This window comes from Vanellus vanellus (genome assembly GCF_965231255.1).
Source record: "Vanellus vanellus genome assembly, chromosome: 1".
NCBI lineage: Eukaryota > Metazoa > Chordata > Aves > Charadriiformes > Charadriidae > Vanellus > Vanellus vanellus.
The window spans coordinates 19,656,678-19,675,160 of NC_138905.1; positions in this window are offsets into that span (position 1 = coordinate 19,656,678).

The window sequence follows — 18,483 nt, forward strand, 5'->3', positions numbered from 1 at the left end:
CAGCTCAATGGCATATCAACTTGCTTTTCTGCAACATACCGAATAAGTATCTTCAATGAAATGAATGTGGCTTGAAATTTCCCCTCATAATTTGTTGTATTTATTTATTTATTTATAAAATCCAGCATGATGATGAACTATGATGATACATTATGCTTCCTAAAAAGACTAGTTACAAAAGCAAGAGGCAGGGAAAAATAAAAAGAAAAAAGAAAAAAACAATGCTGAGTTCTTTAAAATGTTCCATGGTAGATTTTATTTAGGGAAAGCTGTTCGTAGCTCCCAGGCCTTCAATCATAACACCAGTCCCTTTCTGAAGTAACCGACATAGCAACAAGCTATGTGACTACTTCAGAATGTCACGATGACATTGCTATTCAGCATGCCGAAATGCTGTCAAACACACCAAATAAAATACATTCTTCTACAGCATAATCCCTAAGTGATAAAGATTTATTCATATTTCACATTCAGTGATCTTTAATTAGAACCATTTGTGTGTTAATGATGCATAGTAGTAAAGCAAACAGAATGCTTAAACCTCTGTGATAACCACATATTACTCAAGCAACCAAATAATAAAAAAAGACCCAAGCCCCCAAAAAACCCAAACACCAAACCCACAAACATAGAATCATAGAATCATAGAATCATAGAATCATAGAATCATAGAATCATAGGGTTAGAAGGGACCTCTGGAGATCATCTAGTCCAACCCCCCTGCCAGAGCAGGGACACCTTAGAGCAGGTTGCACAGGAACGCGTCCAGGCAGGTTTTGAATGTCTCCAGAGATGGAGACTCCAACCACCTCCCTGGGCAGCCTGTTCCAGTGCTCTACCACCCTCAAGGTAAAGAAGTTCCTTTAAAACAAAATAAAACAGAATAAAACAGAATAAAACTATCTCAAAACCCAAAAATCTATATAGCAATATGAGAAGCACTTTAACGTATTAGACTGGTTAGAGCAAATAGACATAATTTTTTGGTGTGTAGAACACGAGACCATTTGATTTGTGTCATTCTTCCTAGTTGCATTCAGTGAGAAGACCCTGTCTACAGAAGACCACAGGAGACTGGAAATACTTTGTGGAAAAAGGAAAAGAAAAAAATAAAAGAGAGAGAGAGGAAAAAAGACAGCTACCTGAACTGAATCTTCAGTCAAATTTCACAGATGTGTTCATACAGTTTTCCCCTCCATTGGCATTGTTTGGTGGAGTGTGGTCTGTTCCTTTATGGCAATTCTTTCATTCTTATGTGGAGCACTGAAAGTTTTATACGAATGACATCCAATGCAGGAAACTAAATTATACTCTATCCTTGTATTGCAGTGTCATATGCTGATAGTGTGAATTGCTACAGAATGTTATTTACTCCAGTACTGCTCCTTCCTGAAAAATTTTGCACATGGTATATATTTTATAAGAAATTTGCTTTTGTCAGGGCAGGTTGTGAATAGCAAATTATCTTGCAGACAGCTGTGTGTTTTCTTGCCAGTGTTGATTCAGGGGGATCCTGCACACTTCTGTATTTCAGACCTGATTCTATTTAGAGTGCTTTCATAACAACGAAAATTTTTGGACTTTGATGAAATTCCATCTCATCTCACATTTTCTCACAGAGAAAAGAATTAAGCCCTTCTAACAGTTTCCTGAATACCACCTGCTTGATAAGATATGTGGTCCATTGACAAATGTTCTAGATAAGGACTGAGGGGCTGTCAAGATTCTGAGGTCTTGAAGGCAGACTTTTTGAATAGGAGTAAATTCTGTAGTATTTCTCCTGATTAATAACAGGATGGATATTTTTAAGTTGCTGCAATGGTTTTAAAGTAGTCTGTTTTTATAGCAGCACATGAAAGAATAGCTATAATTGTAACTAATGAAATCTAATTAAGTACCTCAATTATTATTTATATACACAGTATGGACAACAAGAAAGAAAATCAAACCGAAAGCAAACAACAACAACAAAAACACCTGAATCTTTTTTTCCAAGGTATTTCCCATTGACATGACTGACTGTGGTTGGTTTTTTTTTTTTTTTCTGTTAGAGAAAGAATAAAGATCCAGCCTCAATTTATTACTTAATACCCTTGGAAGTAGATGCCAATTTCCTGAGATTGTACTTCTAACCTGTGATAGGCATAAAATTATCAACAGAGTATTTCACATTGTGTGTTGGTACCAAAGCAAGCAGCTAGTGTTGGGAATTTGCTGGACTTTGTACAGTTAATCTAATGCAGACATCCTGGTCTTGCTTTCAAAACAGTCACGTGTCCCCCAGTTCTGTCAATGATCAGACAAGTTGCTGTCATGTTTGAATCTACTGTTGATGACACCAGCTTTGGGACCTTCTTCATGTTTCACTACCGTACCTACAGTTCTTCCAGGTTGTCTATGTCTCGCTAAAATCTACTTCTGAATTATATGTGTGTCTTCATGTGTTTCAGATCACTGTAGAGAAATCACAGCTGCCATGCTGTCTGCCAGTAGGATGGTGCCTGCACTGCTGGGTTAACAATGCATAGAAGTGGTGAACCAATGTGCATCTAGACTATGTGATTATTTTTCCTTTTAGAGCGGGGTCCTTTTCTAGCTATGCCTTACATCTCCTCTGTCCTTCATTGCCTACCTTATCAACTATTTCGTAAGCTTTTTGAAATAAGGTCTAGTCTATGTATTGCTTACAAAGCACTAGACCTCTAGATTTGATAAAATAATTGATTTACTATTTCTCAGTGAGAACAATTTCTGCTAAACTGAAATTCAAGGGGATTGCAATTCCTGTTTAAGAAATCTTAGTAATGTTAAAAAGCAAGATACTTAGTCACCATTGTCCACAGAAAATACATTCCTGGATGTTTAGAAGAACCAGTAGCAAGTGAAAATTCTTCTCTTTGGATATTTCAAAGGATAAATCTAGATGGAAATACACATGGAGTGAAAAGAGACCAGTGAAACAATGCAGATGCTGCTTCCCATCTCCATTGATTAAAGACTAGCTCTTGAGTGGTCGGGTTGCATTCTGAACATGACTCTTTTTCCTTTGCACAATCTTTTATTAGTTCTGAAAATGCATATGGAGGAAATAGCTCAGCTTGATTTGATTTGCAGGGCCTAGATGGAGTCTGAAGCACTGTAGTTAATAAATAAATCAATATGTTATTCATAAAGTAAGCTAACCTAAGCAAATTTGTTATGGGATCAGTGAGACACAATAAACACAAACCCCCACAGAAGTATTTTGTAGTCACTTCATTGTAAAGCTACGTTTTAATTTCTCACTCTGTCTGCTAATGCACCCCCATAAAGTGCTTTGAGATGCAGCTTGGATGAACAGTACTACAGAAAATTAAGCTCTATTGTATTACAGCTGTAGAAGCTGCAGATGTGTATCCATGAGAGAATGTAAGCCTTTTGGAAGTAGTTTTCTAATGGATCCCATGCAATAAAGTGATGATGTCATAATATTTAGTTATAGAATTGTTTGCTATGCTCTTTACAATTCTTCCAGGTTGTCCAAACTCCCCAGATTTTTGGTTTATCATCGGGCCTTATCTAGCACTGAGTCGGTGTCTAAATATCAAATACTCAAGTATCCTGTAGTTCTTTAAAATTAAAATGTGGTGAAAGCAAATTAAGCAAATCAAAGCAGTGAGTTATTACTGTAACTATATAGCTATATGTGAAATAGTGGCTATGGTATACATGTGTGTGCACGTACACAGATTTTAATAAGTGAATTTAATTGGGAAAAAAAAAATACTTTTGCTACTACTCAGAGAATAAACTGATCAGAGTTCCAAACTGAGGGCTACTTTTCTCTTTCTCCTGTGAGGACAGAAAAGCTATTATTTAGAACTTCAGAAAGATATCTACGGAGTCTGTGTTAAATTATCCTTTCATAGGAAAGGTTACAGAGGTTGCAGGCCCTGTCTAGACAAGAAAATAAGTTGATCATTACAAGACAGTGCATTGTAAAGGTGCTATAACCCGTGTACTTCCATTTTTGGATATGTTTACTAGTGAATCTCTTAGCTTGAGCTATTTTAGTAGGTTACACATGGTTTCTGAAGGAGGACCAAGACAGAATCTGTGTGTTATGGAGACATCAAGGACCTATTCTGAAACTGAGCCTGCTGTTCTCAGAGCTATTTACTGGAAACTGATAAGTGCTGAGTCCTAGAGCCAATCCTTCCTGTTGTTACTCATATTCACTGATTCATTACCTCACCTAAGTGGTCAATATATACATATATATATGTATGTATATATATATATATATATATATAAATTAATGTGCATGAATTAGTGTATTTTTTTCACCTGCCTACTAAATGGATTGGTAAAGCAGAACTATTTGTTTGCAGTTGTATAAAAGGTGCTTTCCTCAGAGGATTTTCTTGTCCCTGAAGAACTTAAAACCTGAACACAGAGAAGACCACCGCTGATAGGGACTTGACTGCACTTTTGGCTGCAGAAAGGCATTATTCTGATAATTCCAGACTAAAATATGTTAACAAAATATGGGGAAAATTAGGTAGATTAAGTGTGTACAGACTTCCACAGTTTGCAAAAGGGGAGTGGTATCATGGTAGTAAACTTCCCTCTATCTTCTACAGCCTTGTATCAGTTTTGTTTATCACAGGGCCTTCACTTTATTAACTGTCTGCTGCGTCCAAGTGAAGACTGTGTAGAGCCTTCACATTTTTTGTGAATGCTTTAGTTGGGTTCAAGTCTAAATATAAAATGAGCACGCTGTTTGCAACACATGCAAAACCACAGTGTTATAGAAGATTGATGTTTGAAATTTCATCAGCACCTGAGAAATATCAAGGTTTAATTAACAAGTCATGCAATGGTGTATAGTCTTTGAATATTTATGATGACATTATAATTTTTGGAAGAGACCAAGACAAGCGTGACATAAAACTGGGAAATGTTTCAAAATGTTTTCAACAGAAACAATTGCTAGTGAATGCAAAAAAAAAAAGGGAAACGAGGCACTGCACTGATTTTAAAATTTTGGACAAATAAAATGACCAATGAACACTTAAAGTAATTGAAATTTTTTTCTTTAGTGAATTTGGGAGAGGATTTTTCTGGTTTTATGCTATCAGATATTTAGTGCATGCAAACCAGTGTTCCTAAGACTTAATTTGTGCAATTAGGTATGCAAAATGAGGTAACATACTCAGTAAGACTGTAAATGTATCTTCAATTCCACTTCCAAGTGTATATTATTACGAGGTAGATACTCCCAGTAGCTTGTGTCAATCTTTGTGCACCTATTAGCAAAACAAAACAAAACTACCATTGCCAAGTCTTTTTTCTTGCATAGAAAAATTTCAGTCCTATCCAACCACAGCCCATATTTCTCTTTATGTGCTGTGGCTTGTCCTCTGGCTTAAAAAATGTTCATGTGTCCTTTGTGAAGCAGATCAAGCTGATTGTCTGGCACACCTCAATTCTTTTGATTTCAAAATTGCAATCCTTTTTAACATGAGTGTGGGAAAATAATGGAAGAGCGGCAAGGAGAATTGTAAACACGCTCAAGTGACTTGCAGCTGAGGTGTCAAAAAACCCTCACCTATCGTACTAATTGTTGTTTAGCCTTGTGGGTTGGACAAGTATGACCTCTGTGTTTAGATAAAGGCTTATGATAGACTTAGAGGCACCCTATTGAATATGCTTGAGATTCCTGTCTTGCTGTGGGAAAGATCAAAGCACAGTGGTAAACTACGCCTACATGAATCCTTGATAAACGGGTGAAAACAGCAGATTTGTTGATCCTCTAGCATAGACCGAGCTCCACGGTGCCTGTGTCCCCACTTCTGTGCTTCTGCCCCGGTGATGCTTCAGGGATCCCCTGCGCGGTAAGGTGATGAAAATAAATTTACTCTTTGCATTTCATCTATGGTTTTGTGACTGTTCCAGCATCCTGCCTGTGCTGGCTCACACAATGAGAAAAAAGAAAATACATCTGTGGGGACTACAGGAAGAACAGACTCAATAGGAAGTTAAAAAGGGATTTCCAAGCTTACTTTATTTTTCAGCCAAATCCTAACCTTTTTTGCCTTCTCCCAAGTATATTAGGTTCAAGGATGGACCTACTAAATGTTTGAATCAGATTTCATCGTCAAATCTTTTTGAGTCAGAGCATATGTAGAATTATCTTTTGAAAGGCAGAAATGTAATTTTTTCAGATGGTCTATTTTGAATATTTTGCTCAATCTAAAGCAGTATTTATGGATTTCTAAACTAATTCTTACATTCATAATATTAAGAACTTGTGCTAGTCTGCACCAGTGGTCCGGCCAATTTATTTTACCTCTAACACACATCATTTACAGATGATGCTGTGAAAGAAATACTCTGCTTGGAATTACCTAAGAGAAGATTTTATTCAGAGAGGAGGTTTCTGTACTTCAACTGAAATGGTTAGCAATTGGTTAAGACACGAAGGAAATGGGGGTAATTAAAAAAAAAAAAAAAGCCCTGCTCATAATAACAACAATATTTTTTATTTTCCTTTTCAGGCCAAGTTGCCCCTAGAGTCCCTTTGTTGTATAAAACATCACTATTGACAAAAAAAAAAAAAGATTTTTAGCCATTGTGAAGACAGAGAATTCAGGCTGAAAACTTATTTACAGCATTAAAAAATTAATTAGGGATTTCAGGAGAGCAGTTCCTGTTTTCTTTTTCATTTTAGATGACATTAACTATCATCGGGGTAAAAAAGGAATTTCTGAACACTGATGCTACTTTCTCCAACAGAAAACATTGCTAAATCCACATGAAGTAAAAAGAGATTAGAAAAGATAGAGCAGACAATTTTGGTCTTCTCGAATCCTACTCTCTCATGCACCTTTGCTGGTGGAAAAAGACTGGCATATCACATAGTCTTATCCACCACTCAAAGAACTGAATTATCTGGCATGGAATTTTTGAAACCATTGATTTTATGTTGCCTTTCTAGCCACAGGTTAGCAATACTGTTACAGAAGATGAACCCATTTACTTTGGTTAAGTCAGACGTTTTATAGAGAGAAGGTAAAAAACAGAAGATAAACAACACAATTAATAAAACAATACAGTGAGGAAAGAAAATGTATTAAAGAAACAATACTGGCAAGAACTTTATGTCTACAGCCAAAGCGTTACTCAACGCTCAGGTAATCAAAATGAACATAGTGATGTAATCCTGTCTCCTGTCACGCTGCTACTGTCTGATTGGGCTTTTTTTTTTTTTTAAACAAACAATTCTATACAGCAAGGTTAATTGCTCTTTTGCTTTTTTCATTCACTTTGGACAACTTAGCAACAAGGACAATCTTGATAAAATTCCACAATTCCCATATTAATAATGGTAAACTGACAGTACCATGCAATGTTCAAGGTTGATCAAATCCCTCAAAGGATTGAAACCGTAACTTCCAATACAAATTAAATAATATCTTAAACTTTTGGAAGGTACAGAGTGCCTTGAAAAATAGTCTAGGAGTGAATTTTAGTAATGACAATCTAAATGTTCTGATATACAAGGATGCAATTTTATTTGCATAAAATGCATTTTGAAGTCATAAATATTAAATTGTTTAGATAATCCTTCCAAATGTTCAGAATTGTAAGAAATATAGCTATATTGCAGCCTTCGTGGTAAGTGAGTCAAAGAGAGACTGTACCAGAGCCTTCAGATACAGAAGAAAGTATTTACCTTCAGTTATCTGGTCTATTAGAGGAACAGTTTAATTAAGTCAGAAGGACATGACTAGCCATGATTGCTTAAATTTCAAACTTTATCATGATCCCACTGAACCTCATTCTCTACAGATTTTCTATACTTTCATGGTGCTGCTTTGGTTGTTTTAATGCACTTGTTCAAATGAGATGTGGTTGTCCTGTAACAAGATAGGGTATCTTTGGAGATGGAAATGTCGTCCTTGTAGAGGATTGCAATAAGCTATTGAAAATGTTAAGTGATATTTCAGGTGGCAGACAACCCTTTACAGCATTCTCAGGTAGCATGAAATGCTGAATATTTATCATCAGACTTAATAAGTATTTTACAGATCTGTCCAAATGATATAGGCCATAGCAGATTACGATTTTGTAAGAACGTTTACCTGCAAGGAATGTCGGACTGATATTTATTCTTTTGTCCTCAGTAAGACAGTGTTAATTTCCCTTAATTTAATGCAAGTTCCTTCTTGAATTTAAATTAAATATTGGGTTAGTGATTCATCACTTTTGTTTCCATACAGGAATTTTCAGGGATTCTTTTGGACAATATGTAAAATTTGTGTCCAAAATTTGATACGATTTGGTAACAGAATATTGGGCTGTCTTAAGTGTGTGACAGGTAGAACATTTGCTGCTCTACGAATACTACAAATAACAGGCGGTAATATTGTTTCACTTTATTTCTTCTTATATTTGATTTTGATGACATCAGTATGAACAATATAATCCAATATTCAATATTACATGCTATTAGGGAAAACATATTTATTTGTGTTGATGTCTTTAGTTGTACTTTGTGTACTCTAGGAACTGAACACTCAATAAAATATTTATCAAATGTCTTACAAGGTATTGTTATGTAGCAAGTAGTTGCTAAACAAAATCTCCTTCAGATAAAACAGTTAGCTTTTTCCCTTAGTGTCTGTAATCATTATCCTGGTTCCAGAGTTTAATAATGTTTTACAGAATCATTTTTAACAGCTAGTTGCTCCTTGCACTTATACTTAAAAACGCACAGTAGGCTCATAAAAGCCAATTCTCCCAACTGTGGAGGTGTCTAATTTAATGAGAGATTTATCAGTTGAAGAGTTTCAAGCAGCAGTATCGAGTGACCTCCCTCAGGAATGAAATTCTGACTTTCCTTTAGCACGTAAAGTTTAAACTACAGACCATTGGCAGCACAAGGACCTGTTTACATTTTTAAATAGAAACCCTGCTTATTCGCAAATAGTTCTGAAATGGAAGAGGAGGCAAACAACACTGAATATAAAGAAGCTAGAAAAGTAGAAATGTGAGACAAAATCAGCAGAGACAGATTATGCCATGGGGGTGAAAAAAACCCAGCTTCTTGAATAACAAATTATTATGACATATTCTTACATTAAAGTGATCTTGGTCATTTCATTAATGATAAAAGCAAGGCTGGTGCTTCTGTTTTGTGTTTCCCCTTTCTTTCGATCCTTCTTTGTGTTGTGCACGCAAAGGAACAATGTGGTGCACCTGGACTGGGCTTAAGAGCTTTTCTTTCCAAATAATGATGTAACTGAGCAATTAGGAAAGTCTGATGCCAGCTAATTAGCAAGTATGTGGTAGCAGAAGTGATGAAGAAATGAGGTGAGGTATTCCTTCAGCTCAACTCTATTACCTAGAATGGAATGATTTCCAACCCTCTCTCCTTTATTTAGCTGTCGGATCCCTGGTGGTGTGTAGACGTGCCTGATGTCAGGTTTTGGAGCACAAAACACTAAATCTTGTAGTTTTATGTAGTTTATCATGCTTGGTAAAATTTGTTATGGCCTTCATTTTAACTATAAAAATAGTGGCTATGTGTCATTGCATCTTCACACACAAACATCCACACAATTATATGAACCATTTAAAGATCCTTGTCACCTCAGTGTCTTAAGCAGGAAGAAATTCTGAGAATACAGGCTGGTTAAAATTCCTATTGGTTTTCAGATGAAAAATAAGAATTATATATATTTGCTTTATTAATAGAATACAAGTCAATGAAGAATGCAGATAAGTTATATGAGTGGACTGGAATGTATTGAAAAGCTTATGAGGATGTTTTAATTTTGAAAGATAAGGAAGTTTTAATAAGATATTTCTAAGATTACTTTGTTTTCATTTGGAGGATTTTGATAGTATTTTGAGGAAGTTATTACAGCTCTAAAAGATTTTGATAAACTTTCTAAATTGTATGCCCATAACACAAAATGACAGATATAGAGGATACAAATATAAATTAAAGTGCATCCATGAAGCACACGAAGGGTACTTTGAAATATCGTGGCATATGAAAAAACAAAAAAAACCCAAACAAACAAAAAAGAAAATTTTGTCAATAAAAAATCATGTATAAAACCATTTTCGGTTTTAAAAAAAATTCTCAAGATACTACCTTCTACATTTGTTAGTTGTCTTGCTTTGGTAAGTACATATGAAAGAAATAACAAAGAATAATGTTTTGCTTTGTAAAAATGCTGCTTTAATTTTAAAATGAAAAAAAAAAGAAAACCTAAGATTAATATTTTCTTTCTTTCTGCATGCCAATCTCTTTTATCAGTTTTTCATACGGAACTCTAAAAAGTTTCTACACGTCTTACAGTTCAGAGATATCATCAAACCATTACCTTGTATACTCTAGGAAAAAATATAGAATCATAGAAGGGCTTGGGTTGGAAGGGAACTTGAAGGTCATCTAGATCCAACCCCCCTGACATAGGCAGGGACACCTCCCACTAGACCAGGTTGCTCAAAGCCCCATCCAGCCTGGCCTTGAACACCTCCAGGGAGGAAGCTTCCACAACTTCTCTGGGCAACCTGTGCCAGTGCCTCACCACCCTCAGAGTGAAAAATTTCTTCCTAATATCTAATCTAATTCTCCCCTCTTCTAGTTTAAAACCATTATCCCTCATCTTACCACTACATGCCCAAGTAAAAAGTCCCTCCCCAGCTTTCCTGTAGGCCCCCTTGAGGTACTGGAAGGCCACTATAGGGTGTCCCCGGAGCCTTCTCTTCTCCGCACTGAAAAACCCCAACTCTCTCAGCCTTTCCTCATAGGAGTGGTGCTCTAACCCTCTGATTGTCCTGGTGGCCTTCCTCTGGACCCACTCCAACAGGTCCTTGTCCTTCTTATGTTGGCGACTTCAGAGCTGGACGCAGTACTCCAGGTGGGGTCTCACCAAAACAGAGTACAGGGTCAGAACAACCTCCCTTGACCTGCTGGCCACACTTCTCTTGATACAGCCAGGGTACGGTTGGCTTTCTGGGCTGTGATCGCACATTGTCAGCTCACGTTGAGCTTCTCATCAATCAGCACCCCCAGGACCTTCTTCTCAGGGCTGTTCTCAAAACATTCTCCGCTGAGCCTGTGTTTGTGCTTGGGATTGCCCCGACCCAGATGTAGGACCTTGCACTTGGCCTTGTTGAACTGCATGAGGCTGGCGTGGGCCCACCTCTCCAGCCTGTCCAGGTCCCTCTGGATGGCATCCCTCCTCTCCAGTGTGTCTATCTTGCCAAACAGCTTGGTATCATCAGCAAACTCGCTGAGGGTGCACTCGACCCCACTGTCCATGTCAGCAACAAAGATGTTAAATAGTACTGATCCCAGTACTGACCCCTGAGGAACGCAACTCATCACTGGTCTCCAATTGGACATTGAGCCGTTGACCACAACTCTGACTGAGATTGTCCAGCCAGTTCTTTATCCACTGAGTGGTCCATCTATCAAATCCATGTCTCTCCAATTTAGAGAGCAGGATATCATGCAGGACTGTGCCAAATGCTTTGCACAAGGCCAGGTAGATGACATCAGTTGCTCTTCCCTTGTTCACTACTGCTGTAACACCCTTCCAGAAGGCCACAAAATTTATCAGTCATGACAATCTTACCTTCCACTTTTCTTTTTGATCACATCTTCTTCAAGAAGAAGTAAACCTGTAGTAGCCAACTCTTATACTTTCCATGAAGAATTGGCAGGACTCACAAAACCATTATTAAACCCTCTGCCCTTAAAAAAAAAACACTAAAAAAAGGTTTTTTTGTAAAGAACATGAGAGTTTCTCTATAAACTATGTAACAAAATGCATCTTGCTCCCATTATCAGCGTGGTCTAGAACAGTTTGTACATCAGATACGCCAGTTATGATGATGTCAGTCACATCCCATCTAGAGATTTTTACCACTCTTTAGTTTCATCCATTTCATCCTTACCCATGCCAAAGTTACTTTCCACAATAAACATGTTTTTTCAGGTTATGATGGACAACTGATTGTCCCATCATATGCCAAACTTTTAATGAGCCATTTTGATTAAGAGATTTTGAGTAAGTTCCAAAGAGAATTGAATAATTTACAATAAAGACCATAATGCACTGTGGCCACATAACATTCTCATCTTTTGCATAAGATTGTTTGGATTGCAAGCCTATTGTTACAGTCAAAAATCAACAACCATTTTATCTCTATAGAAATTTAATATATATATTTAAACATAATTTTCCTAGGGGCAATGGTCAGCATACAAAAAATGATAACCTATAAACTACAATATACTTATAAGCTTACAGGACATTCATAACTGCATAAAGCCAAGAGCCATATGTAACACACTGAAGCGTGCTCTATATAGCCTTAGACACAGCTACATTTTATAACCTACACGGGAAGAAGAACTGACCTTGAAAGAAAACTTCCCGGAATCATGTTTCCCACAGATCCCTCTCCATTTGCACACCAGACACAAATACCCTAAAAGAATATAGTGCTTCAAGCATACCTGATGGCCTCCTACCTATGGAAGTGTAGTGAAACAAATAGTATCCATGAAGTAGCGACCACTTCTTGTGTGTGTTTGAAAAAAAAGATAGAGTGAACTTGGCACTAAAAAGTATGCCTTTGTTGATCCTTTTCAATGAATTTCTTGACTTGAACTGAAGAAAAAATATATAAGAAACCCATGCCTATTATATATTCCTTTATGTTTATTTAGCTGTGGTTTCAACCATGTATTAGTTTATACAGTTGCATAATTGGGTTGACATCAGACTGGTTATTTGAATCTCTTCATATGCCAATGTCCGTAGGACGGGATGGTAGTGAGGTCCTTCAGTCTGCTAATTCAATGAAGGTAGGGGCTGAAGATTCATACAGCAGCAGAGATGTGAGGGCCATTGATGGGTTAGAAATTTTGGCCGCACCTGGGAATGGTCAGGCAGGAATTAGGGCTTCTCCCACTAGAAAGGAGGCAGGATCAATAGCCCAACAGAAGTGCCCGTACACTAACACATGTAGCATGGGCAACAAACAGGAGGAGCTGGAAGCCATTGTGCAGCAGGAAAACTATGATGTAGTTGCCATCACAGAAATGTGGTGAGATCACTTGCATGACTGGAGTGCTACAATGAATGGCTATAGGCTCTTCAGGAAGGATAGACAAGCAAGGAGAGGCTGTGTGGTGGCCCTGTATGTCAGGGAGTATTATGAATGTCTAGAACTTAATGACAGTGAAAATAGGGTTGAGTGTCTATGGGTAAGAGTCAAGGGGAGGATCAACAAGGCAGATATCATGGTGGAAGTCTGTTATAGACTGCCCGACCAAGATGAAAAGGCAGATGAAATATTCTATAAATAGCTGGGAGAATTCTCAAGATCGCTAGCCCTTGTCCTCATGGGGGATTTCAACTTACCAGATATCTGCTGGGAATAGAGTACAGCAGAGAGGGAACAGTCTAGGAGGTTCCTAGAGTGCGTTGAGGATAACTTCCTGACATAGCTGATGAGGGAGTCAACTAAGGAAGGTGCCGTGATGGATCTGTTGTTTGTAAACGGAGAAGGACTTGCGGGCGATGTGACAGCTGGAAGCCATCTTGGGCACAGTGATCATGAAACGATAGAGTTTTCAATTCTTGAAGAAGCAAGGAGGGGGGTCAGCAGAGCTGCTACCTTGGACTTCTGGATGGCAGACTGCGGTCCTGAAAGGAGCCTGGTAGACAAAGTCCCTTGGGAGCCAGTCTTCAAGGGCAAAGGAATCCAGGAAGGATGGATATTTTTCAACAAGAAAGTCTTAAAGACACAGGAGCAGGCCATCCCCGTGTGCTTAAAAATGAACCATCGGGAAAAAGACCAGCCTGGCTGAACAAAGAGCTGTGATTGCAACTCAGGAATAAAAGGAGAATTTATGACCTTTGGAAGAAGGGACAGACCACTCAAGAGTAGTACAAAGATGTTGTGAGGCTATGCAGGGAGAAAATTAGAAAGGCCAAAGCCCAACTAGAACTTAACCTGGCTACTGTAGTTAAAGACAATAAAAAAAGTTTCTATAAATACATTAACAATAAAAGGAAGATTAAGGATAATGTCTGTCCTTTAGTAGACAGGGGAGGAAACATAGTGACAAAGGTTGAGGAAAAGGCTGAGGTACTTAATGCTTTCTTTGTCTCAGTCTTTAACAGTAAGACCAGTTGTTCCATGAGTACCCAGACTCCTGAGCTAGAAGACGGGACAGGGAGCAGAATGAAGACCCCATAATCCAAGGGGAAATGGTGAGGGACCTACTCCAACACTGAGACATACGCAAGTCTATGGGGCCAGAGGGAATCCGCTGAAGGGTACTTGAAGGAGCCAGCGGAAGTTCTCACCAAGCCACTTTCCATCTTTTATCAGCAGTCCTGGCTAACCAGGGAGGGCCCAGTTGACCGGAGGTTAGCAAATGCGACACCCATCTACAAGAAAGGCTGGAAGGAGGATCCAGGGAACAACAGGCCTGTCAGTCTGACCTCAATGCCTGGGAAGGTTAGGGAACAGATCATTGTGAGTGCCATCACATGGCACATGCAGGACAACCAGGTGTTCAAGCCCAGTCAGCATGGGTTCATGAAAGGCAGGCCATGTTTGACAAACCTGATCTCCTTCTGTGACAATGTGACCCACTTAGTGGATGAGGGAAAAGCTGTGGATGTTGTCTATGCTTTAGTAAAACCTTTGACATGGTTTCCCCCAGCATTCTCCTGGAAAAACTGGCTGCTCATGGCTTGGATGGGTGTACCCTTTGCTGGGTAGAGAACCGGCTGGATGGCCATGCCCAGAGAGTGGTGCGGAATGAAGCTAAATCCAGTTGGCAGCCAGTCACAAGTGGTATTTGAGTGCACGCTCAGTAAGTTTGTAGATGACACTAAGTTAGGCAGGAGTGTCAATTTGATTGAGAGTAGGGTAGCTCTACAGAGAGAATTGGCAGGTTGGAATGATGGGCTGAAGCAAATGGTATGAAGTTCAACAAGGCCAGTGCCAGGTCCTGCACTTGGGTCACAACAACCCCGTGCAACGCTACAGGCTTGGGGAGGAATAGCTGGAAAGCTGCCTGGCAGAAAGAGACCTGGGGGTGTTGGTTGACAGCCAACATGAGCCAGCAGTGTGCCCAGGTGGCCAAGAAGCCCAAGAGCATCCTGGCCTGTATCGGGAATAGTGTGGCCAGCAGGACTAGGGAAGTGATCATTCCCCTGTACTCAGCACTGGTGAGGCTCCACCTTGAATACTGTGTTCAGTTTTGTGCCTCTCACTACAAGACAGACATTGAGGTGCTGGAGCATTTTCAGAGAAGAGCAACAAAGCTGGTGAAGGTTCTGGAGCACAAACCTTACGAGGAGCGACTGAGGGAACTGGGATTTTTTAGCCTGGAGAAGAGGACGCTCAGGGGAGACCTTATCACTCTCTACAGCTACCTCAAAGGAGGTTGTATAGAGGTGGGGGTCGACCTCTTCTCACTCAGTAACAAGTAATAGGATGAGAGGAAATGGCCTCAAGCTACACCAGGGTAGGTTTAGGATGGATATTAGGAAAAAGTTCTTCACAGAAAGGGTTGTTAAATATTGGAACAGGCTACGCAGGGAAGGGGTGGAGTAGCCATCCCTGGAGGTATTTAAAAGACAGGTAGATGTGGTGCTTAGGAACATGGTTTAGTGGTGGTTTTGGCAGTGTTAGGTTGATGGTTGGATCTGATGATCTTCAAGGTCCCTTCTAACCGCGAAAATTCTATGATGCTATGATTCTATATTTAAGATGCTCACACAGTCACATTTGCACAAGTTAGATCTGTAACTGTGCTGACACCATTTTGTGAGAGCGAATGATTAATTGTATTTGAAAATCAGAGGTGATAGGTCTTTTCCATCTGCTATAGATTTTATAATGGTCAATAGTTTTTGTTCAGTACACTGTAAATTTCACTATGTCTCTCTCACCATAATATAACAGAATGTATCTGACTGAATTACCCAATGCCTAATACACTCATTCGGGTTTGGTTTTTTTTGTATGTAAACATACTATCTAAATTATACATTAATAACTTCTTATTGATGTAAACTTTTTGCCTAGAAAAATTCGTGTCATTTGCCACAACATGAATTTTGAAATAATTCACAGAATGAAATAAACCAGTCAGTCTTATCTCCTTGAGGTATAAAAAACAATGTAGTATACTGAGATATGCCCTATTATCCAAAGATTTGCATTGTGCTTTGTAAATTATTGTTCAATGAAATTGAATTTATTCTTTATCAAGTATTCAACAGATGCTTCTAATACCCATCAAATTCACTGTGTTCAGACTCATATTATTTTAATGTAAAAACTTATAAAATATTTATGAGGAGATGGTGCAACAGTACTTTTAATTATGTTTATGTCTTTCTGCTCCATTTAAAATATTTATTGCACCATGAGGAGATATGTAAATTTGGAGAGACTGAGGAAGAAATAAAGGAACTTTTTAGAGCTTATATAGATTGTGCCAACATCAATATCTTACATTATTTTATCTAATTAAAGCATATTATTGGGAGTTAATTGGGAAAAAATGTATTTTTTGTCTTATGAGTAGTAAAACCTTTACAAGATTCATCAAAGAAAGGGATTTGACATTCTTGGAGGAGGACTCGATTTTTAAAAAAGTGTTTGTTTCTTGAAATGTTTGTCTTCTGCAAGCTTTTAAGAGAGGGGGATGTATTTCATCAATGATTTTTCCTAACTTTTTCAAAAGTGTAAATAAAATTGAAGGTTACTTGAACCCTTATATACCGAACTACCTCCAAAGTCTCTCTAAATTCCAGCATCAGCTTGGATTCCATAGTTTTCGTATACCTTCTATCAATGCAAGACGGTGAAAAGTAAGGCAGATCTCAACACACCTAAGCTGCCAAATTAATTAAAGGTATATATTTAGAAATGGACCTCTTTTTAAATAAAATATCTCTGTCCTGTAACTGGGTGATTTAAATACCCAAAGAACAGAAAGTGTGCAAAAAAAAAAAGAGTTGGTCTGTTATGACTGCTCCCCTGTTCTTCCAACAAAACAAGAAGGGGATTAAACATACCTGCAGTGCTTCACCCTACGAAGGTTTGAGTAGTGAGTGTCACAGCTATGACCAGGGTTACAGGATAATGAAGTCACGCTTAGGAGAAGGCTGAGCTAAGAAAGCCAGTGTCAGGGCAAAACATACTGAACTTGGGAAGCAGAAACTGAGAAGTGACAATCAAAAGAATGAGAATTAGAGATAAATTGAAGTCATGAACTGAGCAGCAGGAAATGGAGTCAGAAGTGCAAGCAAGAAACAAGGCAAAAATAGGGACTCTACCCCTGCTGTTAAGTTCTCAAGATGCCTTTTTTTCGCAGATACTTACTTGGAATCAGCCTAATGATCAGAAGATTTTACTTGGTGCTACACCATTTTCAAGTCAAGGTTCCATGACTGCTCAGCACTTTCCATGACAGCTGGGCACTGTACTCTGGTGGTAGGTAAAGACTCGTAATCCATTGAAATTCTTTTTCCAGTATAGAAAAGTCAGGGTGTGAGAACTTTAATACCCATATATCTTTCTATTATACCCCTATCTTAGATGGGAAGATATACATGAAGGTTTTAAAAAATCAATTGTGTTTTACACTCAATAGCTTGGCTCAAGCTTTTTTTGCTTGATATGATTGCATATGACTAATTTAAACATTTTGCTAAAACACTGAGGCTTTTTCTTCTGAAACCTGTTTGCTTTTGAGATCAGCTGTCAAAACGGGAAAGATATGCCAGCTGAAGTGATTGTTTAAATTTTTCAATTTTTCCTAGAGACCTGTCATTATCCTTGACTAACTTCACTTCCTTTTTTTTTTTTTTTTTTTTGAGACTGAACAGTTTTTCAAGTAGAATTAATTGGAAATAGGAATGTGCCTTCAAGAAAATGATCTAGAAAACCATCTCCCAGAATTCTCAGAACTGAGAAGCAATTCAAAGCAAATAGATAAATAGATTCTCCTTAAAAATAACATCTTGAGTTGTAGATACTGGAAGCATGATTGAAAAAAATAGTTTTATTTTCAAATTAGAAAAATTATAGGGACAATGGGAAAATAAAGGAAGAAGGAAATGATCTTTAAAAGCAAATACTACAGTAAGCCAGAAACACTTGAAAGTAGACAATATTAATGTGAGCACAAGATATCTCAAGGAAGAATAATCAACAGGAAGCATTAGGAAAGGTAAAGTGCTAAATCCAACTTCATTTACATTTGTGTATTACTGGTATTTTTAATGATATAAATATATTCAGTCTATATGGACCATACTGAGACGCAACTCACAGTTTGTTTCACTGAATTAAATAAATTGATTCATCCGAATGTATCTGTCTATACTCACCAATATAAGAAAATATGCCTCTCCAGTTTTTCAAGCTTCCAAAGCT